The following is a 26,498-nucleotide window of genomic DNA, read 5'->3' on the forward strand; positions in this document are numbered from 1 at the left end:
TTTCTCTAATAAATATGTTTAATTTATCTATATGCATCATGCCATATGGTCTTGTAAACAATCCACCTATTGAAGGTGTCGTGTCCACTGTCCAATTTCCTTGCATATATTAATCTGGGGGAAGTGATCATATATAGCATAGTTGTTTGGTTTCTTTCATCTATTTTTATATCATATTTCTTAGATAAGTTTTGAGTTTCAGTTCAGATTTGACTCTTGATATTTTTTGTTATCTGGTGTGAATTTGTATCCAGTATTTCTTTGCTTTTGAACATGTCCACTTCAAATAGTATAGGATTCCCTTCTGTTGTTAACACATCCAGCGTTAATTTTTTGCATTTTTTGATATCTTAGCTATCTATAAATGATCTTATAAAAGTTTTCTTTTAAGTTATATTGTTGTTTTTAACTGCTTTTGAATTGACTTTGACCCATGATGTCTCTGTGAATGAGACACCTCCAAGTCATCATATCCCCAATCACTTTACAGCTGCTGCAGATTAATGTCTATGGTTTGTTTGATTGAATCTATGCATTTGGAATGTGGTCTTCCTCTTCTCCTATTGCCCTTCACTTTACCAAGCATTATAGTCTTTCCTAGTAAGTCTTTTCTTCTCATGATATGACCAAAATACAACAACCTCAGTTTGGTCATTTTTGCTTTCAAGGAGAGTTCAGGGTTGATCTGTTCTAGGACCCATCCATTGGTCTTTTTAGCGGTCCACTGTATTCTCAGAACTACTCTTCAGCACCACATATCACATGAACTGATTTTCTTCCTATCCACTTTCTTCACTCCCCAACTCTCACAACTATGCAAAGAAATGGGATGTGAAGTTGAAGGCTTTCATGGCTGGCATCCATAGTTTTTTGAATCTATGAGACCGTGTTCTAGAAGAGTTTTCTCATGAGCCAGCAGCTCTGGCTGGTGTCTTCAGAGAATGCTAGCATGGAAGATCTGTGGACTCCACTTCCTGGAAGATGAATTGAAGCACCTAGACTGGACTCTACAGGCTAATGATTACTCCAGTTCAGATATCAGAAGGGCTGCCAGATCCAGAAAAAACCCATAGGAGTGAAGATAAACAACCACCCAAAGGGAAGGTATTTTTTTACCATACATCAAATGAGTCAGAGAAGAGAATAGGGAAAGGGGTGAGGAAACACAACCTCCAAATGGTCTACAAACTGACCAAGAAAATCCAGCAAATGCTGTGCTCAGCAAATGGCCCTCTCACAACCACAGGAGTTTACAGCATACCATGCAGCTGCAGACAAGTCTGCATAGGGACCACCAAATGCAGTGTTCAAACACGAATCAAGGAATATGAGAATTTCTCTGAAGATGCCAGCCACAGATGCTGGCAAAACGTCAGAAAGAAACTCTGCTAGAACATGGCCACATAGCCTGAAAAACCCACAAAAAACTATGAATATGAGAGACACTGCAGATGGAGTCAGTCAGAAATATCAGTAGTAGCAGAACAAATTATAAACCATCCTGGGCATAAAATGTTTAAAAACCATGGACCATGCCAACAATTATCAGGTCATAATGCACAGGGAAGCCACTGAAATCCATAAATACCTGGACAACTTCAACAGGAAAGAAGAAACTTTGAAAGTAAACAAAGTTTGGCTACCAGTCCTGAAAAACACCAAAATCAAGACTCAGCCCATGCAAATGAAAACCACCCAGGATGAGGGGGGTTTCCCAGAAGACAACGGATCTTCAATTAAATAGACACCCTTGCCATTCAACAACAGAACAATACACAGATTAACATGCAAATCGCTTTCCCTCAACCAACAGTGTGTGTGTGTATATATATATACACTCCACTCTCTTCCATGCCAGCATTCTCTGAAGATGCCAGCCACAGCTTCTGGTGAAACGTCAGGAATAAACTCTTCTAGAACACGGCCTCATGACCCGAAAAACCCACAAAAAACTAAAGAAATAGGAAATGTGATGGCATAGACAATCCTGACTTTAATATTTAACAATATATCTTTACACTTCAGGATCTTGTCTAGTTCCTTCATATCTGTCCAAGTCCTAGTCTTCTTCTGATTTCTTGATTGCAACTTCTACTCTGATTGATGACTGAGTCCAAGTATGGAAAATCTTGAATTCTTTTGATCTTTTCATTGTCTACTTTAAAATTATGTCTATAATTTTTGTTTTGTTTTTTGATCTTCAGGTGTGAACTTTTGATCTTTTTTGATCTTCAGGTGTAAACCTGCCTTTGCATTTTTTTTTTTTTTTTGCCTTGACCTTCTTCAATAATCTTTCCATATATCCATCTAGATGTATAATTATGTTTGTATGTTATGGTATGCAATTATAGCTATCTGCTGTGAAATATAGATAGCATATATATTGTTTATATATTGTCATAGATTGTTGTAGATTATGATGAAGATAAACTAATTGGGAATAATTAAGCACGATCTAAACTAATATAAAAGGAGTTTGAGGAAGATTAGAAATTTAAGGTTTGATATGTTAAAAAAAATTCCAAAATTTCTATAAATACCACATTTTAAAAAAACATTGTTTATGTTTGATGGTTGGAAAATAAAAAATATATATATAAATATATATAAATTATATGATTTGAGACAACCCCTGAATATGTGGATAGGAAGGGAAAATAGGGAGATGGTTTGAGATAAGAGGAAAATTTGATCTTTGACTGTTCTGCAATGAGACTTGCTTAGTCCTTACTGTGAGAGGATATGTAGAGAGTTTGGGGAAGGATGGAGAGATCAGCAAACCCATTCAGTCTGTATTTAGCATTATCTAGATCATCCATATATAAACGTGGGAAAACTTCCTAGTGTTCCAAAGATCATTGTGACTTCATAAAACATGCCTGGCTCTAGACATGAAATTATGAAACCCCATATTTCAGTGAGTGGGGTATAGGGTGAGCTAACAGTGCACCACACACTTATAACAGCTTGATACCACTTTGCTCTTTGCTACTGAATCTTGAAATCTGTAGTTTGGAATTCTTCTGCTACCCCCCCTTCCTGTCCCACCTGTGTACATGTGGGGATGACAGCATGCTGTCCATGTGCTGTTTCATCTGCACGAGCAATGGATGAGATGCATTCCTTTCTGACTACATCTCCCCATGGGAATTCTTGGTTGTTTACACTCTAAAGTTCAAAAATAAAATTGGCTGAATACCTGCCATCTCTCTGATATGCTGCCGGTGGAATCCATGCAGACAAAAACAATACAGCAGGTTTGTTCTGATGCGACACATACTGAGCTGATGCACAATAGTGATGTGACTCCCTGTTCCTGTAGGGGAAGGCTAAAGCTTTCATGTAACCTTACTTCAACAGTAACAACTGCCACCAGTGAAATGAAATAATGACTAAAATCTGGAACAACTTCAATGTTTAGTAGCATGCCAGTCTGACACCCAGTGGCAGCTCTTGGAAGTTTCCCAAATGCTGCTCACCCAGAGGAGATGCAGAGCCTGGTCTAAAAGGAGTTGTGCCGAACAGACCAAACTAAGCTAAGGTCCTAAGAGAAGTAGGAACCTCCCCATCTCTACCATATTCCACCAGCCTTTCCTTCACAAGCCACCAATCTAGTTCCATTGGAACTACAACACATGGCTCCCAAATAACATATTTCCTCTTTTTGGTCACTGATTCACTTTGCTAGGAAGAGATCACAAGGACCATCCAGTCCAACGTGCTGCCTTGCAAGAAGATATCATCAAAACACTCCCAACAGATGGCCATCCAGCCTCTGTTTAAAAATCTCTGAAGAAGAAGAATCCACTGCTCTCCGAGGCAGCGTATCCCAATGTCAAACATCTCTTACTGTCAGGAAGTTTTTCCTAATGTTGAAGTCTGGGTCCTGTTCTCTGGAGCAGCAGAAAACAAGCTGGCTCCATCCTCAATATGACATCTCTTCAAATATTTGCACATGGCTTTCATATCACCTCTTATCCTTCTGTTCTCCTGGTTAAGCATAAACAGCTCCTTAAGCTGTTCCTCATAAGGCATGGTTTCTAGACACTGAAAAATCATGGTACATGTTTATTTATGCAACCAGGAGGCCTCTGTGGTGTGGATACCTTGTAGTGTTGCAGCTAGGCACATCTTGCTGGAGATTTAAGGATTTTTCCTGTCTGAATGCCTATCTGAATACACAATTGACCTGTTCTGAGCCTTTCTTCAGTTCTGGGTGGCATTGTTGCTCATTGGGATTTTCTTGAGTTCCTGAGCTTTGTTTGAAGGGCTGTGCTCAATTTAAGTCCTTTGGGTTATTGGGAATAAGAAGCCACCTCCATGAACTCATGGCAAATTTCTATAGATGTTATCAGACAAGGGAAACTGGAAGTATAATCCAATGGCAATCCAAACGCAATCATGGGGTTTAACATTATTGCGTTATAGACTACCACACACAATTTTGGGCAATGGGAAGTCAGTCCGAATGCAATCATGGGGTTTCACATTATTGCGTGATTGTGATTGTGGATAGGGGTTGGTGGCTGTCTTGAAATCAAAAAAGTGTTGGTTATATTAAATTTTCTATTGGATTGATTCCACTCCAGAGTAAATTGGAAGCTACCTTACTGAATGGACAGCTCCTTCCCCCAGATTAATATCCCAAGGGATATTAAATATCCCTTGCACACTATGGCTAGAGTTACTCTAGGAAGCTTGGGCTCTGGTCTGTTTTGCAGCAACCACCATCACAGAGCATTACACAGTAATTTTCTTGAGATCATTGTCATGAAGGAGTCATATGAAATGAGAGATAGTATGACCAAAAGGATGGCCAGTTGGGATTCTTCAAAGAAAAAGTTATTTTAAAAAGCCTCAGATGACCACAAAGCAGGAAGAAGAACCAAGGCTGCATCTGCACTACAGAAATTGCTCAGTTTGACATCACTTTAAGTGCCATGGCTCAATTCTATGGAGTTCTGGGAATTGTAGATTTGTGAGACATTAAGACTTGTCTTCAGAGAGCTCTGGTGCCCCACCAAACTACAGTTCACAGAATTCCATAGCACTGAGCCATGGGAGTTAAAGTGGGGTCAACCTGATTATTTATGCAGTGTGGATACAGCCAAAGAGGGACAAAAGCACAAGGTGCCTGCTGTACCTGTAGGGAACTTGACTGAGATTGAGAAGAGCATCCAGAGTCCTAGCTCCCCTTCCCATGAACATCCAGAGTTCCAGAACTTAATATGTAGTCATGAGCAGCTAGAGAATGTTTAATTTATCTGTATGAGGTCTGACTTTTATTTATTTTGTCATCTAGGCTGAATATGATATAAACTGTTCTGTAACTTGTGCCTGAAGGGAAGGTGCCCTTTTACTAAGGTAGATGTCTTGCCTAGGATAGAGCTTTCCCTTTAAGTACTGCTCTCTTTCACATTCTTTTGTGTGCTATGCTCGATGTGAGTGTCCATTTGCTTGCAGAGTGCACAAGCCAGTGCCCTCAGTAATTTCACAATGAATTACTAGAAAAAGTAATTTTTAAAAAAATCAGTAGATGGTGGCAGCACATCTACATGCCCTCATGAGATACCAACTTACTCAAGCAGATGCAGGAGGGAACCCATGAGGGCTTACAACAGCCTTTTTTGCACAGAAAATAGCAATAATAATTCTGTGCATATATTATTTTCTACACAGAAAATGTACTCAGGGAGTTATTCTGTGCAAAATTCCAATATTTTGTTAGTGTTTCATGTGCAGAAAGTGCTGTTTTCTGCACGCACACATCCTTCGCTGCCATGCATGAATTTTGCACAGAATAAGTCTAGAGGTGCAAGACCACCCCAAGGGTTTTGCAGAAATTGAGAAACATGTTTTTCAACCACCTTCTGCATATTTTCAAATATTCTTCCCATGCTTAGTTCAATCAGTATTTACAATACTTGAAAATGCTGTACCATTTAACAAAATATATCCATTGTTGGCTGGGGGTGTGTGAGAAACCTAAACAAAACAAAACAAAACACCCAAACCAGTGATAGGGGACAGGCAAGCTATAAAACAAAACAGGCAGGCCTTTGAAAAATTGCCCTTTGCAATTTATTTGCCTCGAATGACAGTGCGGACCGCAGAGTGTGTGCAGGAGAAAGAGGGCTGCAAAGTTTAATAGAGTAATAGCATTTGTGACCGTAACTCAACATTCAGCCTTGACAATAAGTTGGGGATTTATCTAGATGACCAGACATGCTGAGCTTTGGATCTTTAATATATGGATTAGATGAAGAGTATTGTTCTTCTTGATTTAGTGGGACAGTTTTTATCACCCACAAAACACAAGGATGTGGGAGGGCAGGAAGAGAAGGAGGAAGGGGAGAGGAAGAGAAGACCAAATGATGGGATCAGAAACAGAAGAGTTTGAATGAGGAATTGAAATAAACCAGGCACACGCACACGCACACACACACAAACACAAACACACACATGGTATATGGATAGGAAACAAAAGGCAGTAATGCAAAGTTTCGGTTAATACGTAATGTGTATATTTAAAACATTCTATTGTTAACCGGCTGTGTTAACTTGAGATGAGGGAGGGAGAAAGGAACTGATTTGCATTTTGTTATTAATTCAGAGATATAATATACAAAAAGAATAAAATTGTCAGCTTTGTAACCTGGTGAATCTTTTATACAATGGCAACAATTTCTGTATAGGATGCATATACATATATATATTTAAACTCACAAAATGAATAGAAATGTAATTCAGAGCTCCACCAGCACTTCATCTTCCCGTAATGACACAGGCGAAGCCTGAATTCCTACAATTTACAATGAATTATGGGACAGAGCAGAGCTACTAGGGCTGCAGCTGTCTCATGCAGAAAGCACACACTACGGCTTATGATGTCCCATTAGGAAAAGGTGATATAATGAATTCCCTTTTTTATAGCCCTGAAATAGCACATTTCATTCAGCAGGTTATTTACTCTCTGGATTAGAGTGATGAGGTTCTGAATAATGTGCAAGGGTGTTTTGAAGGGGGAAAAAACAGTTTCTCCTGTCTTATTTACATATTTCATTTCATGAACCACACCAGTGCTTCTTCTAAGCCCAGTAGGCTCCAGGGGCTTCTGGCCTTAGAGGCAGGTTTGCTCTTCCAGCTGTTTTATGCACCATCAGGAATGAGACGAGATCCTATGTTGTATGTCTCCTGAGGACTATATAGATATCCATGTTCTAGCTCAGGCAGGAGTTTGCCAGCACTGACTTCTGAAGTCTAACTTCAAATGCTTCAGGACCGTTTTTGAAATATCCTTTGCTTTGTATGTCTCAAAAGTCCTTTAATCCATCCACCACCACCCTGGTGTTCTCCAGATGTGATGGAACTACAACTCCCATATTTGATCATTCTGTCAAGGGATTAGAATCATAGAGCTGGAAGAAACCTCAAGGACCATACAGTCCAACCCCCTCCTGTTTCAAAACTTCCAAAGGAGGAGACTCCACCACTCTCCAAGAGAGTGTGTTCTATTGTCAAACAGCTCTAACTGACAGGACAGTCTTCCTAATATTGAGGTGGAATCTCTTTTCCTGTAGTTTGAATCCATTGCTCTGTGTCCTAGTTTCTGGACCAGCAGAAAACAAGTTTGTTCCATCCCCAATATGACACCCCTTCAAATACTTAAACAGGGCTTCATATCACCTCTTAACCTTTCCAGGCTAAACATCCCCAGCTCCATAAGTCTCTCCTCACAGGGCATGGTTTCCAGAGCCTTCACCATTTTGGTCACCTCCTCTGGACACGCTCCAGTTTGGCAACATCCTTTTTATTATTGGAAGTGTAGTCCATATGTCTGGATGTCAGTGGGTTGGAGAAAATTGATTTCATTCTCAAGATCAGAGATGTGAATAAAATCTTGCTAAATTATTTGTTCTTAAGGAAGTGGGCTGTCTTGACACACTGAGAAGGCTTATTGGGAGTGTGTTACCTATTGTGAGGCTTCTTGCCTCTGGTGTGACACCAAGACAGTAAACTTGTATGTGTTATTTCCTGTCAAGCTTTCTGCAGCTTCTATTAAATGGCTCTGAGCATATCATTCTCTTTTCCTCTTGTGAAGAAAAACACAAATAAACATCAAGCAGAGAACAAGACTGGATGAATGATCCAAAGGTTGCAAAGAATGTACAAAATGCCTCTATTTTTTAAAAAAAGCCAATGCAGCAAGGAAGTAGTTAGAATTTACCTATGCAATTTGCACAATTTTGCACAAAAATTCTACACATGAATACAGTCTCCAATGGCTGACTGAAAATATTTTGCGGTCTTGCAGACTCGGATAATTTTTTTTAATGCTTTCTCATTTTTGTATGTTAGATAATTGGGCACCCTAGGATTTCCATTACTGCTTCAAGATCTAACCAATTTTTTGGTTACTACCAACCATTTAAAGTGTTCCTGTGCTTCCATCTCTGGTTGCAGTCTCATAAATTGTTAGTCTTCCCTTCACACAACCCCCACCCCTATCAAGACAGGTTGATCCCTGCTCATTTTGTGATCTGGACCACTGTAAATGTTAATTTGCTTTCAAGTATTTAGGCATGGAACATGTTATTGGCTTAGGCTTGGCTAAACAGATACTCTACAAGGAGGTCTCAATTTACATTGGGGTTGCATTCCTGGACTCAGAATGTAAATTGTGACAGATGCAAATGGGGATCAGGGAGCCAATTCCATAAGGAATCATTGCAGACCAGAGGGGTGCATTCTGATAAAGCTGAACTAGCCAGAAAATTAGTTATTTAATGCAACCCACCAGGCTAGAGAAAGCCTTCCCTTTCAGGCAATAAGATCCAGATGTTCAGGTCCCCACCACTCCCCTGCAAACATGTATGTAAGCAGAGGAAACGTCATTCAGCCACACCAAAAGTCCAAGATTTCAGTTTGTACCTCCCTTTCATGCCCTCCTACTAAACTGGCAAAGGAAATCAATTTCTCCAAACAATGGCAACATTTGACTTCTTCATCCCCTTCTACTCCTCCTCCTAAGTAGGCAAAGGAAACCTAATCCTTCAATGATAACACGTTTCCAGTGTCCTCCTCCTCCTCTCATACCCACATTTTAAGCTAGCAAAGGAAACCCATTCTTCCAAAAGATGGCAAGATTTGAGGTTCTTTCTCTCCATTCTAATCAAGCAAAAAAAAAAAAAAACCTTCTCCTTCCAAAACCACCATGACTTCCATTCCTTTCTCCCCCTCCCCACTCCCCTGGCCTAAACAAGTAAAAGAAATCCAGACCAATTAGCTTTTCTTACCACACCAAAACTCCAAACAGCTTCATTCTCTGACCTCACTCACCTCACTTCCCCTGCTTGCTCAACTGCACAGGTATGCTAGGAGAGCTATTCATTGGGGAATGAGGCTTTTGTTTGTTTATCTACTTCTTGATCTTAATGTTAAAATCTGAAGTATTGAGGCAACTCAAATTTCTGACTCAACATATATTCATGTTTTGACTTCTTCTGCTCACCTCCCTCATTTCCTTTTGTCTGATCCTTTGAAATCAAGAGTGATTTGCAACTTCACAGAGTTAAGGAACAGCACTGCACCACCTAGGCCTCATTCCCACCTATTTGAAAATCCGATTCCTGAATCGATTCCTGAAACCGGTTTACCAAACACAGTGGTTCCCACTATGTTTGTGCTGGTTTCAGGAATCGGTGAGGTGATAGGAGAGCATCTGCAATGGCCTGGCCCATCACTGACCTTGTGACTTCCTTCCCAGCTTCCCCAGCTGTGGGAAACAGGAGGCCACAGAGACGCCAGTCAGCAACCGAAGAAGCCGGTAAGGAGGCTGGGCCGGGACATCGGGGCTGGGAGTGGTCAGTGTTGGGCTGGGTCATTGCAGCTGCCCCCCGTCAGGAGCAGAGGCCAGGCCAAAGGCAGAGAGGCAGGAGAAGCAGGGCTGCCAGTGGGAACCAGGATGAGATTCAAATTCGCCCTGGTTCGCACTTGGTCTGAATTGCTTTGTTGTGAAAAAAAAAGCGATTCAGCCCAAAAACCACCCCATTTAATCAGCGTCTTTTTGACATGGGTTAAATGGGCAAAAACCATGGTCCTCCTTTACTAATCTCTAACATGATTCAGATTGAGTGGGAACCATGGTGGTTTAAACTGGATCATTCCAAATCATGATCCAGTTTAAACCCTAGTGGGAATTAGGCCCTAGAACCCTGGCCAGATAGCCGCCACCAAGTCCATCTCTAGATAATAATGGAAATGTTTTCTTGGAAGGGCTCTTTTAAAGAAAACAGACATTCTCCTCCATCCAGCAAGCTCTTACTCTCTGAGTTAGCATATTAACCACTCCTATTTTCCCAGATAGGAGCCAGTGTGGTGTAGTGGTTTGAGCACTGGACTATGATTCTGGAGACCAGGGTGACCTTGGGGAAGTCACACTCTCTCAATCTCAGGGGAGACAGTAGCAAACTTCCTCTGACCAAATCTTGCCCAGAAAACGCCATGATAGGATTGGCTTGGGGTCACCCTATGCTAGAAAGGACTTAAAGGCACACTACAACAAACATACCCAGCTAGACAGACTTCGACAGTGGTCTTATCCCAGCAACCTAGTGGCATAGTCCAGAGGCATTATACTGAAACATTTGAAGCACGTATAAGAAGAAGCAGCCTGTAACACACTGAGCCTACACTCTGCTTCCGTGATGATGCTGAAATCAAGATCATTGCTTCCTCATGGACTTACAAACAAACTTAGTAACTAAAGCTATGAGAGAAAACAATTCAAAGAATAGGACATTCCCCCCCCCCCCCACACACACACATACACAAAGTCCAGTGATACTAGTGTTTTCAAGGTTGTTTATTCTTTAAGCATGACTAATTTTGCCTGAAATTAATGAGGCATACAATATTTATGATGATAATCTACTACTGAAGAGTTCAATACTTTCAACATCATTATGCTTCATATCCAACTGTGCTCCTAGCTCAGTCCTTAAGGTTGTGACTATAGGAGACTGTTACTGTAAAAAGTGTAAAATCTATTTTGTTTATTATAAAATGTATGGTTTCTGTTGTTGTTTTTCTCCAATTCTCATACAGCAACAAGAAATATGCATGTGCTTAAGCTGTAGCAGTTTGCAGTTGTCTTTAGCACTGGAAATATTGCCAATTTTATATGTTAAATTTCATAATTATGACAAATAATATATATATCCCAAGAAGGAATGTAATTCTTCACTAACTTTGTCCTTAAAGGAAGGAATGAGAAATTTGTTTTTAAATTTCCAGAATTTTACATCTTTTTCTGTTCGCTTTGAGTTATTCTATTCACAGATAAAATCACAGATTATTAGGAACTAATAACTGGACCACAGGACTCTGTGGTTAGACGCTTTGCTGGCCCTGCCGCGGATTGAGGACGTCACGTCTGCGCCACCCCGTCTAGAGGCGGCGCGGTCGTGATGTCTTCATGGTGGCGGCCATATGGAAGGGCCGCCACCGTTTAGTGCGTGACAAGCACGCACTAGGGTTAGGGCAGTGCAGAAGCACCGCCCTTTTGTAACCCTAGTGCGTGCTCGTCATGCACTAAAGTGCCGGTTTGTAACCGGCCTTAGAAACACAAGACATTTCATTTATACTAGTTTATTTAAGTTGGTTCTTTGAATTTAGACAATCCTAAATTGACAATGGAGTCAAGCTGACAAGCTAGAAAGTGCAGTCCACAGCTACACTGGCACCAATCACACCAGCGCTGCAGCAACCACACATACCTGGTCCTGATCCTGGCTGCTGCCATAGTTTTGAACTGGGACAGAGAAGGGAACCATATTTTACCACTCAGTTCTTTGGGAAAGACATGGCCTCAGCATGGTTTTTGGCTATGTTTGAGACATGTGGCATCTAAACACCACACCTCCAATGCAGCCTGATGATGGACCTTTTGACTTGTCTGTTTGAGGCCAATGTAATGAAAAATATTATGTAATGGAAAATGCAAAGCTGATTTGGAGTATCAACAAAAACTTAGATTATTAACAGAAGTTTTCTTAAACTTGTTTTATTTAATTGAAAAACTGTTTCAGTAGAGGTATTTGTTGACAGATAGGGAATTTAGTAAATGGGTAAAGGTTTAAAAGAGCTGATGAAATGAAAGCCAGAGGAAGAAGTCCCGCCCCGGGAGGCCAGATGCCCTGCCTCCAGAGGACATAAGCCCTGCTCTGCCATGCAGCCCTGCCTCCGGAGGGCAGAACCAACCACACAGCCCCAAAAACATTTGCCATCAGTGCCAAAGGGAGTGCTTAAGTGTATTGATAAGCAGTATAGAAATGTAGTTGCTATTGCTATTGCTATATTTCTTTGAAGGTAGGAAGTACTTTAGGAAATTAATTGTTCATATGATGATTATATTTATGATGTGCAAATTGTGGCCCTGAAACTAATAAAAATATTATTTTAAAAAAAAGAATCACGAGGCATGCCAAAGTTCACAAATTTAATTCCTCAAGCAAGATTCTTTTCTTTTTCTTTCTTTCTACAAACTAAAATTCACATCAACAATACCATGCATACAATGACAACAACATATGACTCCTATAACATTTAAATTGATTACAAATCTATTATATCATTTTAATCAATTATAAATACTGTACACAAATTACATTAGCCCTGCCTGGGATCATATCCTTCCATTTCCCCTTTATCTTCTTCCTAACCCAGGTAAGAGATCTTTGTATCAAATGTGTATTAAAGTCTTTATGTATCTTTTCCTTCTCATAACACAGATGCCATCCATGCCACTCAAATCTGTTTTCAAACCCTTCCAGTTGGAGTAAACTTCTCTTCAACAGGTTTTCTTCTCCTTTTTGATGATAAACAAGGCCAAAGAAACCATGTCTTAATACTGTTGTCTCCTATGGATCTAGATCTGAAATGTTATTTGCTGATAAGCTGCTGCCTGAAGTTTACTTATTCACCACATTAGAAAATTGCATGGAATTTCTAACACTTTATCGAGCCAGTGACTTGTTTCACCACATAAGGTGCTCAGAGGGTGCCCTTGTATCACAGGAGAAGCTTGAAGCTTGGGGCTTCCTGACTTTCCAAACTCCTTTTAACTTTGTTTGCCTTCTAAGCTAGTAGATCTGTTTAAAAAATCAAATTTAGTAAGAAACCACAGATCAACATATAATGTGGAAAAATGTCTATGGCACTCTAAGTAACTCCATGGCACTTCTATATGGAACTCCACTATATTTAATTCCCACTGGTTAAACCAAAAAAGAAGGAGGAGGAGAAAGAGAAGGAGAAGTGTGTGATAGTCAAAATATGTACAACTTGTAGAAAGTGACAATCATTCCCAGTGCCTTGTTTCTGTGTAATAGGTGCTTGTACTTCTAGATTTCTCATGCATATACATATTCCTGCATTCCTATATGTACACAGAAAAACCTCTTAACAGTGCCATTCTATGCAAATTTTCTCCAGGAAAGTCCCAATGTTTAAATTTAGTAGTGATTGCAAAGAAACAGATATTCTTGGGCTTGTCAGCATTAGAAATGGAGACATGCTACACATTCAGTATCATTGATATTCTCCCTTTCCTCTCCCAGTAATGAACATATTCTGACTCAGGTCCCCAACACACAGCAAGCATATTTCTTTCCTTTTCCCTGCATAAAAATTCATATGTATTTGCATGCACTTTCTTTTCAAAAAGTTGATGACGTTTTTTTCCTATAGTTTTTTTCAAATGGATGCATTTTTGTATGCATGTACTTATTGACTAAAATGTTTTGTCTGTTATCATTTTTCAAATGTCTTCATTTTTCAGTTTTTGTTTGCCTGTTTTGCAGATCACATCACAATGCAAATTGTATTCAAATCTACCTTCAGTTCCAAGTAATATAATTTAGTAACCTAACATTAAAATGCAAACCCAAGGATTTTCTCACCACTCCATAGTCAGCAGTAGTTAGAGAGCTAGTAAGATATTTATTAGAACATTATCATGATGGAACGGAGAGCAGATTAGATGACAACACACTATAGATTTTGTTAAGGGAACAGCACACTGGAAAATGTGGTTCCCTGTGCAAAATGAATGCTGTGTCTTTCTGCTTGGCTTTGCTTTCCCTTTGGAAGTGGATAGCAGGAAATGTCAATTGGTCTTGCCATCTTTTCTTCTAGTGTGTAGAAATAATTTCCTGTACATTCTTCTTATGCTGCCTCGAAAAGTCCTTTTAACTCAGAACCAAGCAGGTCCACAGAAAATAACAGATGGACCAATTTTCCACACGCCATACTTCCATAAAACATACTAATGGCAAGTCATTACTCTAGGCCAGGACTCTGCTATTGCTCCCGGTTAACTGGCTGGCATTGCCCTTGGGCCCTGACTTACAGCAAGGCTGATTATCTTGTGTACATTACACAGACTACTCACAATAACAAATACACAATATAAAACCCCTGTGACTGCCAGAGGATCATGACTTTCTGGCTGGGTGTTGGAAACAGTGAGAAGAGAGAAAGCCACAAGAGAGAAAGATTGAGAGCGGGTGAGAGTGTGTGCTCACTATAAGGTCAGCTGTACTCATTTGGGAGCTGTCTAAGACTTATCTGTGATAATGACCTTCTAAAAGTTTAACCCTCTGATACACTATCAATCTGATGATCCAGGTATAGCACAGTTCTAATTAGCTGGGCTAATTTACAGGTTGTTTTCCAGCTCCTTGCCTGCACAGCAATCATTAGCTGCTGTAGCTGGTTTTAAGTTTCTTGCATTTCCTCCTATGTTCCGCCATTTGTTTGTTTGTTTATTTTCATTGCAGTTGGCCCCAAAGTCACCAAAAGCACACTGGGGCATGCATGGGTGATGGATGTGGAGCATATAGTGGGAGAGGCAAAAGGGCTCTGAATGTCCAGTATTTTCTAAGCAGCTGCCCAATACTACAGCCTCCCAAGTTCCACAGACTTCACCAGAGTACTTTTAACATCCCTGTTTCTGGGCAAGAGAAATAGCCACATTGAACACTGCAGCAGTCCTGCAGTGTAGATCTCTTCAAGATCCAGAGCACTGTGACTGGAGTACCACTAGTAAAACCATTAATTGTCAGACACATAATAACATTCCTTCCTCTTTCTTCCTTCCTCTCCCCACCTTTATTTTTTCTTTCTATGAAGGTCCTGTGGAGAATGGATCAGTATTTGGAGACACGCTGACCAAGATGCTACATGGTTGCATGGAGTGTCACAGTTCCACATGCAGAAAGTTGCTACAGTTTAGGGGTGCAATTCTTCACTACAGCTGCATCTGGACTGCAGAAATAATCCAGTATGACACCACTTTAACTGCCATGGCTCACTACTATGAAATTCTGGGAATTCCAATTCTGTGAGACATTTAGCCCTCTCTGTCAGAGAGCTCTAGTGCCACAGCAAACTACAAAACCCAGGATTCCATAGCCTTGAGCCATGGCCATTAAAGTGGTGTCAAACTTGAGTATTTCTGCAGTGTGGGAACACAGTTTATTTTTGAAGGTAGCGGTGAGTAATTTCAGCTATTTTTTTCCTGCTGTGAGAAAGTCTTCAAAAACCATGTAGCTTTCAAGGGCTATTCGCAATTGCACGTGGTTGTTTTGCACAGAAAATGTCATGTTCTACACAAGAAAGAGCATTGTGTGCATGGAAAATATTTTTTTCACACAGAAATGTGAATTTATATGCAGGAAATGCTGTTTTCTGCACAAAAATGTGTGAATTTAACTCAGAACAAGTCCCCAATTACTGTTTTTCTCTGTGCAGAAAACAACATTTTCTGCAAAGGGATTAATATTTCCACATATTATTTGCCATTCGGAAAACACTGATGTACAGAAAGTGCTGTTTTCTGTGCAAAACAACAGTGTGTGAATTTTGCATAGAATAAGCCCCAAACTGCAAGAATTCCCATCAATCCAAGATTCTTCTCATCTCATGGTTTCTGAACACTTGAAAAAATGTTTCTCAACCATTTTTTGAGAATATTTTTGAATATTCTTTCCATCTCTACTGTGGTTCTCCTGTCATCACCCCCAAGACTTACTGATAATAATAATAATAATAAAGTTTTTATTTGTACCCCGCTCCTTCCCAAGATCAGGGCGGCTTACAGCAAATAGTTAAAAACAGGATAAATACAATACAAATCAAACAACCAAGTACAATAAAAAAAAACAGGCTAAAATGCCCCATTAGCCCAACCTCTTGGCCACGAAAGAGGAGGGAGGCCCACAGGATTTTAGTCGGGGAATGCCTGTTGAAACAGGAAGGTTTTCAGGTCCTTCCTGAATTGGGCCAGGGTGGTAGTCGAGCGGAGCTCGGTGGGCAGCATATTCCAAAGGGCTGGGGCAGCGGTGCTTTGCAATAGTTCATCCCCCATGGTTGTTCCATTTTTGGTGTTGGTCATTCTTCATAGCCAGATGCAGGCCAAGGTCATCTTCCACCAAGTTCCATTGGAGGTTCATGTATGAGATCATTATCTTTATCTGACTATGGAAACATAGTGAGATGCTTCTCTGATCCCATCTATTCGCCACAAGCAATAGCTGTGGACGGGGGGCAATCACAGTACAACAATGAGTCTTGGGGGCTGCATTAGACATTGTGGAAAGGAAAGGAGAATAACAACCTTCCCAATAGCCGAAACATGTGCAACTATGCCAGCATAAGGTGAACTCAGATTTGCCTATGTCATGAGCAGGATGCTGGCCACTGTGCCCCTCCCTCTGTCCCCCCAAATATCTATTTCAGTTCACCCGAATATCCCAATTTAATTCTGGATTCATCTGAATCTGAAGCACATACCTTCTTACTATGGAGTAAGCCTCATTGATTTAGTAGGAAGTGTGCCCCAGAATGGACTATGTTTATTTTTGAGTAAACATACTGATGTAATTGAAGAACTGTAAAGTTTTTTTAGAAGCATTTCAGACTGTAGTTTAATTTTTTTAAATAATTTTGGCTTAATGATGTATTACCTGTTTTATTGTTTTTATAGTTTTATAGCTGTATTTTACTGGGATAGATTGTCTAATTACTGTTTATTATTTTATATACCATGACTTTTAGATTGTGCACCATAAGCAGGATATATGTTACTTTGATGATTTCTGCAAAGTGCCATGCAAATTTATGGTGCTATATAAATAAACAATAATAATAATAATAATAATAATAATAATAATAATAATAATATAGTCCCCAAATGAGGGGTGCCAAGTCAGGAGGATTGCAGGCCCCAAGACTTCACAGACAAAACCTGAGATATAGGGGCAGCTTGGCAATGTCACAAAGCATATACCCTAGCTCTGTCCTGGGCCCAGTGCTATTCAACATCTTTATGAATGACCTGGATGACAGAATTGGGAGCATACTTATCAAATTTGCAGATGACACCAAATTAGGGGGAATAGCTAATACCCCAGAGGACAGGATCAAGATTCAAAATGACCTGAATAGACTAGAAAGCTGGGCCAAAGCTAACAAAATGAAATTCAACACGGAGAAATGTAAGGTATTGCACTTAGGGCGGAAAAATAAAATGCACAGGTATAGGATGGGTGACACCTGGCTGAATGAAACTACGTGTGAAAGGGATCTAGGAGTCCAAGTAGACTACAAGTTGAACATGAGTGAACAGTGTGATGCGGCAGCTAAAAAGGCCAATGCTATTTTAGGCTGCATCAATAGAAGTATAGTGTCTAGATCAAGAGAAGTAATAGTGCCACTGTATTCTGCTCTGGTCAGGCCCCACCTAGAATATTGTGTCCAGTTCTGGGCACCACAATTCAGAAAGGACATTGAGAAACTGAGGCGTGTCCAAAGGAGGGCGACAAAAATGGTGAAGGGTCTGGAAACCATGCCCTATGAGGAACGACTTAGGGAGCTGGGGATGTTTAGCCTGGAGAAAAGAAGGTTAAGAGGTGATATGGTAGCCCTGTTTAAATATTTGAAAGGATGTCATATTGAAGAGGGAGCAAGCTTGTTTTCTGCTGCTCCAGAGAACAGGACCCGGAACAATGGATGCAAGCTACAGGAAAAGAGATTCCACCTGAACATTAGGAGGAACTTCCTGACAGTAAGGGCTGTTCGACAGTGGAATGCACTCCCTCGGAGGGTGATAGAGTCTCCTTCCTTGGAGGTCTTTAAACAGAGGCTGGATGGCCATCTGTCAGGGATGCTTTGATTTGGATTTCCTGCATGGCAGGGGGTTGGACTGGATGGCCCTAGTGGTCTCTTCCAACTCTACGATTCTATGATTCTATGATTCTATATTACATTAAGTATAAAATACAACGATTTAGAGCAGTGATTCCCAAACTTTGGTCTTCCAGGTATTTTGGAGTTCAGCTCCTAGAAGGACTGGCTAGCTTAGTCAACAGTCTGGAATTTTGGGAGCTGAAATCCAAAACATTTGGAAGAATAAAGGTTGGGAACCACTGATTTAACAGTATTCTATTCATTTAAAAAAACACCACACAAAGTCTTAACAAATGAGACAAAGGAAGTCTGGAAAGTCTGCAGCAATTGATCATAAGCAGACTGCAGCAATGGGCCCAGCACAGTATTTTCTTTCTTACTTTTTTATGGTATTGCTCTCCAACGGAGAGTCCTTCCCTTGTCCTGGGACCTGGAGAGGAGGGACCAGGTCTTGCCATATGGACAAGAACCTCAGATCTGGTAAGTGAAGGAGAAAATGTTTCAGGACATATAAATGTGTACTCAAATGATATGAGTATTGTGACAGGAAAGCTTATTTATACCACCAATAACAGTGTAATCCTAGACAAGACTGTTGTTGCTGTTATCTGCCACCAAACTGACCTCAACTGATGGCAGCCCTGTGGATGAGACACCTCCAAGAACCCCTGTCTTCCACTTCTCTGCTTAGTTCATGTAATTCCATTCCCGTAAACATAGTCCATTCTGGGGAGGAATGGCATCTGCCTACATGAATAGCCCTCCATTCCATCTTAACTGAGATCAACAATTGCAGAGCTTGAAAAAATGTAGGCCTGTGACTCCAACATAGTCATTTTTCTTTCTTTCTTTTCCCTGTATGATTTTTAAGACCTTTGCCTGGTTAAGAAGCCAGTGGAACTTTGAAAGCTTGCACCATATATTTTGTGCATTTTGGATGGCCCAATAAAGATATTTTTGTTTTATGGATTTAGGATGTAATTATACTTAAATCTGTTGTTAACTGCCTTTGAGATGATTTCACCTCATGGAGAAACCTCCAAGGCTCCCAGCCACTCTGCTCAGATACTGCAAGCTTTGGGTTGTGATTTCCTTGATGGAGCCTATCCATCTGGTCTTCCTTCCTACTGTCATCCACTTTTCCTGATATTACATTTTGTCTTTTCTAGTGAGTCATGCCTTCTCGTGATGTGTCCAAATATGACAGCCTCAATTTAGTCATCTTACTCTTCTTCTGATTTCTTGACTGCAGTCCCCATTCTGATCAATGTTTGATCCAAGGTATAAGATCAGTGTGCCTGTGCCATACGTGGGCACGCCATACGCAACTTCCAGCATATGCTGGAAACCGCACCGGAAAGACTTCTCCTGCGCCCCGGAAGAAGCAATGGGGTGCACACTGGGTGCATGCCACAGGAACGAGCATCATTATTTCTAATGGGGCTTGAGTTTACGCATTTTTCCCTTATGTGGCGGGGTCCAGAATGGATCCCCTGTGTAAGGGGAGGGCCAACCATATTTATATATCTCATTGTCTAGGTTGAACTTACGAAGATTCTCTGTGGTCCTTATTTTTGTTTTCTTTATGCTCAAAATAAGCCTGTCTTTGCACTTTCTTTTTTGACCTTCCTCAGTAGTTGCTCTAGGTCTTTGATTTTTTTTCTGCTAATAGTATGGTGCCATCTGCATATCTTGGATTGTTGATGTTCCTTCCTTCTATTTTCACTCCTCCTGCTTCTGTGTCCAAGCCTACTTTTTTTATAGTGTGTTCTGCATACAAGTTGAAAAGATAGGGTGATAAGATGCAGCCTTGTCTGACCCCTTTGCCAACTGGGAGCCTTTTGGTTTCTCCGTGTTCTGTTCTAACAGTGGCCTCTTGTCCTAGGTATAGATTCCTCATCAGGACTACCAGATGTGATGGCACTCCCATATCTTTAAGGGCCATCCATAGCCTTTCATGATCTATGCCAGTAGTTCCCAAACTGTGCCCTTTAAGAGATTTTGGCTTCAGCCATGTTGGCCAATAATCTGGGATTCTGGGAGCTGAAGTCCAAAATCACTTAACGATCATAGTTTGGGGACCTCTGATCTATGCAGACAAAGGTGTTGCAGTAATCTATAAAGCACATTCTGATTTTCTTTTGGAATTCCTTGGTGTGCTCCATTAGCCAACATATGTTTGCAATGTGATCCCTGGTTCCTCTTCCTCTCCTGAACCCCGTTTGGACCTCTGTCTCTGGGATTTCTCTCTCCATGTATGGTTGGTGTCTATGTTGCAGAATGCTTCCTTCATTTTTTCATCTCTTTTGTTGTCTCCAGCGTACAAGGTGTTGTACCTTTAAAGCCTATATGGTTTGGGCCCGGGTTACTTACGGGAACGCATCTCCCTATACAATCCATCCTGCACTCTTAGAGCAAGTGGGAAGAATCTGCTGGAGATACCAGCATCCAAACATGTCTCTACTTCCCAAAAAGCATTCAGCATAGCTGCCCTTAGACTATGGAACGGACTCCCAGAGGAAACTCGCCTTATTACATCCTTGGAAATTTTCAAGAAGGCGGTAAAGACAGAGATCCTTTGCCTCACATATCCTCCTGACCTCCTGTGAAAACTATTGGTATGGAATGAGAGCACTTGACCCTGTGATTGATTGATGTTTCATGTTTTTAGCTGTGGTTTTAATTATGTGGTAACTTATGTTGTAATATTGTAATTGTTTTTAACTCTGTTGTGATCCTGCTTTGATACATCAGGAGAGGTGGGAAGATATAAATAGAAACTATTATTATTATTATTATTATTATTATTATTATTATTCCTTCTTGGTCTTGAATTGTGTTATTTTTAATTGTCATAGAGCATCCCCATCCTTGGTTTGAATGTCCCTTTAATTTCCCAGATCCTGTGGAAATGGTCTCTTATTCTTCCTTTTCTGTTGTTTTTGTCTTCTATTTCTTTACACTGGTCACTGTAGTAGTTGTCTGTGTCTTTCTGCACTAGTCATTGTACTGTTGCATTCATGATTCTAAATTTGTTCCTGTCTCCCTTTTGTTTTGCTTCCCTTCCTTTATTGCTTGAATAGTTTTATCAGACATCCAGTGGGTCTTCTCTTTCTTTTTGACTACTGTAAGTATCTGTCTGCATTCTTTATTGCACCCTGGCTTCTGCCCATAGTTCTTCTGGTTCTTGGTCAGTTATGCTTAATAGTGCAAATCTGTTTCTTATATTATCGATGAATTCTGTTGAGATGCTGTTCAGATCATATTTTGGTATGATGTTTTTTATTCTTTTCTTCAGTTTACTCCTAATTTTGACATAATTCGTGGTCTGTATCACGGTCAGCACCTGCTCTAGTCTTGACCACCAGGATGGAGCTTCTCCATCTTTTGCTTCCAGTTATGAAATCTATTTGGTTTTGTGTTGGCTGTATGACTGTAAAGGTAAAGGTAGTTCCTTGACATAAATATCTAGTCGTAACTAACTGTAGGGGGCAATGCTCATCTCCATTTCAAAGCTGAAGAGCCAGCGTTGTCCAAAGACTACTCTGGTGGTCATGTGGCCAGCATTATTGCACCGAACACTGTTACCTTTCCACCAAAGTATTTATCTACTTGCATTTGCATGCTTTTGAACTGCTAGGTTGGCAGAAGCAGGGACTAGTGATGGGAGCTCACCCCTTCATGTGGCACTCAGGTCTCGAACTGACAGCCTGCTGATCTTGTAATCAACAGAGTCAGCATCTTAACCACTTGAGCCACAACATCCTGTACAAAGACTGATTTACCCAGTCCTACTCAAGAACCATCATTCCTTGTCTTGTGGAGACCAGCTCTGCTGATCAGGTCCTTAGCAACTGATAGTTGGCCATTATATTATTGGTACTATTCTGGGGCCTTTTATAATTAAATTATAGGTGATACTTTAGCCAACATTTTCACTTCACCTGCTTAATTTCTACATGTTACAGACAATGAAGCACTTCTGTCACAAATATTAACTTCAAAAGGATACTTCTTACCATCTAGTTTGATTTTCTATCACGAGCAACCTCCATTGTTTGCAGAAACTTTCACATATGTAAATCAAAACTTAGTTTAGGTTTTTTTTAAAAAATATACATCACTTCTTTCCTCACACATCAGGTTATGTACATTTTGGATATGACTGGCATTTCCCTATATTGTACTAAAATCTCCTTATGGTGCATCTCATTGAAATGTGGGCAAATACTCTCTTCAAAGATTTTGGGAAACAAAGAGTGCATTGCGTACAGTAAGTTCAAGCAGCAATGTTAAGGGGATTATATTTTTAAGTAAGACAGTAATGAAAAAGAAAAAAAAAACCCAACACACCACTCCTCAGCCTACCTCAAATCAAGACTTAGCCCTATTTAAGTTTTCTTTTTTAAAAATCGCTTTCCCTTCAGAGAAGTGAAAAGCGGAATATATTTTCCTCACTGATTGATGCTTTTCCATTTATTTTTTTAAATGTAATTTTCCCCCAGTAAGGAATTGTTCTCTTGAATGTCAAGGAGGAAATATTTCCCCAATCATACACTCTGATTGGCTCGCTGGTGCCTAATCAGATAGTGCATTTGGAGAGGAAGCCAAGGGAGAGGGTAAGAAACAAAGGCTACGATTTTTCATGCTGGGAGCTCCTCCACTCCCTTCCCCAGCCCTTGCTAAAGAGCTCCTTGTAATGCTTGCCTGCCAAATCTTCCAGCCACAATCAAATTACTCCTTGTCTTCTCCCCCGCCCATCTTCCTGCTCTATGCACGCTTGCATATAAACACAACCTCACCTTCCAGATCTATCACTGACAGAACTGTTATTAAACAAAAACTCAGCCCAGGGAATTATTAATCGCAAAGATTCATTTCTTTATCAAATGCTGTGGCCTGAAGGGAGAGCTCTTTAAGCTTTCAGAGAGACTAAAGCACATTTATCATTAGAGGAGAGGGTGTGGGCTTGGCATTTTTAATATGTCAGATTGGAAACAGGAGATTTGGAGATCAAAGAAGATGTTTAATATGTGTTAGAAGTTAAGTTGATCAAGTTCTTTTTTTTTCTCCTGCCATCCCATGTGGTTGTGGCCCATGTGGTTGTGGTTGGTATGTGTTTGGTTTTTTTCTTAAAAATCCAATAGAGCCTGTCATTAAATTTTAAGCTTCCCATCAAGCCAAATCTTACCCTAGTAAAAATAAATAAATAAATGCATTCTCAGCTGGAGACATTTCAGTGGCAATACTATGGTCCCTGAAAAGTTTCAGGACTGTAGACAGAGACTTTGGAGTGGTGGCTTCTGGTTTTGCAAACTCCTTGCCCTCTACTGAGGATATTTCTGTGCTCCTTACCACTCTGGTGCTGGAGTTCTAATATCAGCAGAAGAAAAATAAAATACAAAATAAAATAAAAATGAATCCTAGAATAAATCAAGCCTGAATTCTCCCTAGAAGCCAAGATGACCAAACTTAGGCTGTCATACTTTGGACACATCATGAGAAGGCATGATTCACTAGAAAAGGGGAAAGATCCTGTGAGTTTAAAGATGGACCTTAATTTGGTAGACCATGTTCCCTATTTTGTTTTAATTTTTGGAGTGATTTAGGATTATTATTTTTAAAATCCTCATTGTGAGTTGCTAGAGTTGCATTCTTCAAGTGTCATCCAGAAGTAATTTTATTAACATGTTTATTAATGTGTGGCCAGACATCAGGGTAGGACAAGTGACTGACAATTAAATGAATAATTGAAAAAAAAGTGTGCCTTCAGTTTAAAACTGACATACTTGGTGCAAGAAGTCTTCGGTTGTTAATATGTAAAAGTGCTGTTCTTTTTATTAACAGATTATAGGTTTCTGCACTGTGTCATTTTTGTGTGCGCTCACCTGTAAGTCCACTACCATTTCTGCATGAATCTGCATTTAGAACACCATATCTAATATTGTTGTCTCTCCTCAAATGCAAAGTATGTGCACTGCCAAGCCCACATCACAAAGGAAAGCTGACATTGCCTCATATTTTCCAGGCTCAGCCTTTGAGGAGGACTGAATACAGAACAAATTCAAAAGTTACAAAACTTCCCTGACATTGTTGTTTGTTATTGTTAACTGCCCTCAAGTCAACCCGACTCATGGATGAGATCTCTCCAAGACTCCCTATCATCCATTACTCTGCTCGGTCTTGCAGTTTTATACCCATGACCTCCCTGATTGAGTCTGTCTATCTGGTGTGCAGTTTCCCTTTCTTTCTACTACCTTCAATCTTTTCTAGCATTATTGCCTTTTCCAAAGTGTTGCACATTCTCATTATGTGGCCAAAGTATGACAGCCTCAATTTGATCGTCTTGGCTTCTAGGGGGATTTCTGGATGATCTGTTACATTATTGTTAGTTTATGTGCTCATTCTGGTTCTGGTAGAGATATTTTCTTTCCTTAGTGATCTGATTTTCTCCTCCACCGCTTTGTTCATATTTTTCCAGCGTCTAGGGGAATGTACTAGGTATGCCTCCTCCATGTTTGATTCTGATCTTGTTTTGCTATCAGCTTGAGAATTTTTCTTTAAAAAAACAAACAAAAACTTATGTGCATTTTTATGTGCCTTCCTCCTAATATTTGCATCTCTGCTCATATCAGTTTTTGCTCATATCATGCAGTGGAGGGCACAATTTTCAGTCAAGTATGCATTTGGGATAAGGTGCACTTTGCTTTAATATACATGACATTGCATGCCCTCCTTATTAACAAACTGCGTCTCCAAAAAGGACCTGGAAAAAAGGACCAATATAAGAGGATATGCATGTTTTGGTTAGTGGATTGGTTGTCCAAGATTAAAGAAGGTATGTTTGCATACAAATTTCTACCCCTAATAGAGAGCATGGATGTTTTGATAAAATCCTTTTTTGTCTACCCATTTGAAATATGACCACCTCTAGCTTTCCACATTTATAATGATTAAACCAAAGAACCTTTGTAGACTAGTTAAATAGTTAGTATTGATATGGCTCACCTCTATCAGTGTCCCATTTGCTCTCTGAAAAATCAGAAAATAGGATGGTTACAGGTAGGAGACAGTGACTGGGTGGGTGTGTTTTCAGTTGACCCATTCATTGCAGCAGCCTGGTGATCTCGTCCTTCCATATCTTGTCTTTGCACCTTCAACACGGCAGTGTTGCACATACATTACTCGTTCTCCCCCCACCACACCTTTTATAGACATTCAGAGCAAATGGCCACTAGTGCAGTGCTTGCTTGCTTCATCTTTCTCATCCTGAAAAACCAGAGGAATAAATTCCTTTCCTCACATATTCACCAGTTTCTGTGACACTGCCTTAATGGTGTAGTTCTATGCATGACTGAGTGATTGACTGAGCACCGTTGACACACATGGAACGGTACAAAAATAAAACAATAAAATGGTAAATCAGACATCCGTGTGAAAGGCACACAGTTTGATATACACATTTCTTTTCTTTTCCTATTTAAGACACGGGAATCTAAGGAAAAGAAGGAACTATTACAAATGGAAAGCACTCTTGCTTGGAAGCAAGTTCCACTGTGTTCAGTGACACTTGCACCCAAGGAAGTGTGCACAGAACTGAAGAATGCAATTCACTTTGTGAATACAAATATATTTGCAGATTTTAATACATTTTTGTCAAAAGTGAATTTAAATTAATATTTTAACGATCATTAGTTGCATCAGATGTAAACCTTGTTTAAGATCTGGGCCTGGATGGACAGTTTATGACTGCGGGTTTCTCTCATATTCAAATTCTTTCTAGCCCCAGTATAAAGTATCTGCAAATGCTGGTAAATTCAGAAATGAACTGAACTGAAATTTTCACCCATTCCAAGGAGAGATAGTGCCTTTTGGTTGGCATTGGCAGAGGTCTAGTGCTCCTTCTGGAAAGATTTCACAGATTCCCTACTCATTCACTTTACCCTGACATTCTATACTAGGTTTGTTCTGCAATCTTATGGTGCTCTAATTTTATGCTAAGATTCCTACACTTTGTATTGGTAGGATTGTTTATTGTTTTTAATATTTGTTTCTTATTATTGCTGAATTTGTTGTATGGTGATTTCATGAGAGTTTATACACTTTTAGCATGATATCAATGGAGGAAAATTAGATTTTTTAAAAAAAAATGGAGAAGATTAGCAGACATGGAAATAGTTAAGCATCTGTTGTAGAACACTGGTTTCCCCCTGCAAATATGTTCCCACAGTGTTATCTCTCATTTTAGC

Source organism: Sceloporus undulatus, chromosome 1 (genome assembly GCF_019175285.1).
Source record: "Sceloporus undulatus isolate JIND9_A2432 ecotype Alabama chromosome 1, SceUnd_v1.1, whole genome shotgun sequence".
In the NCBI taxonomy this organism is placed as follows: domain Eukaryota; kingdom Metazoa; phylum Chordata; class Lepidosauria; order Squamata; family Phrynosomatidae; genus Sceloporus; species Sceloporus undulatus.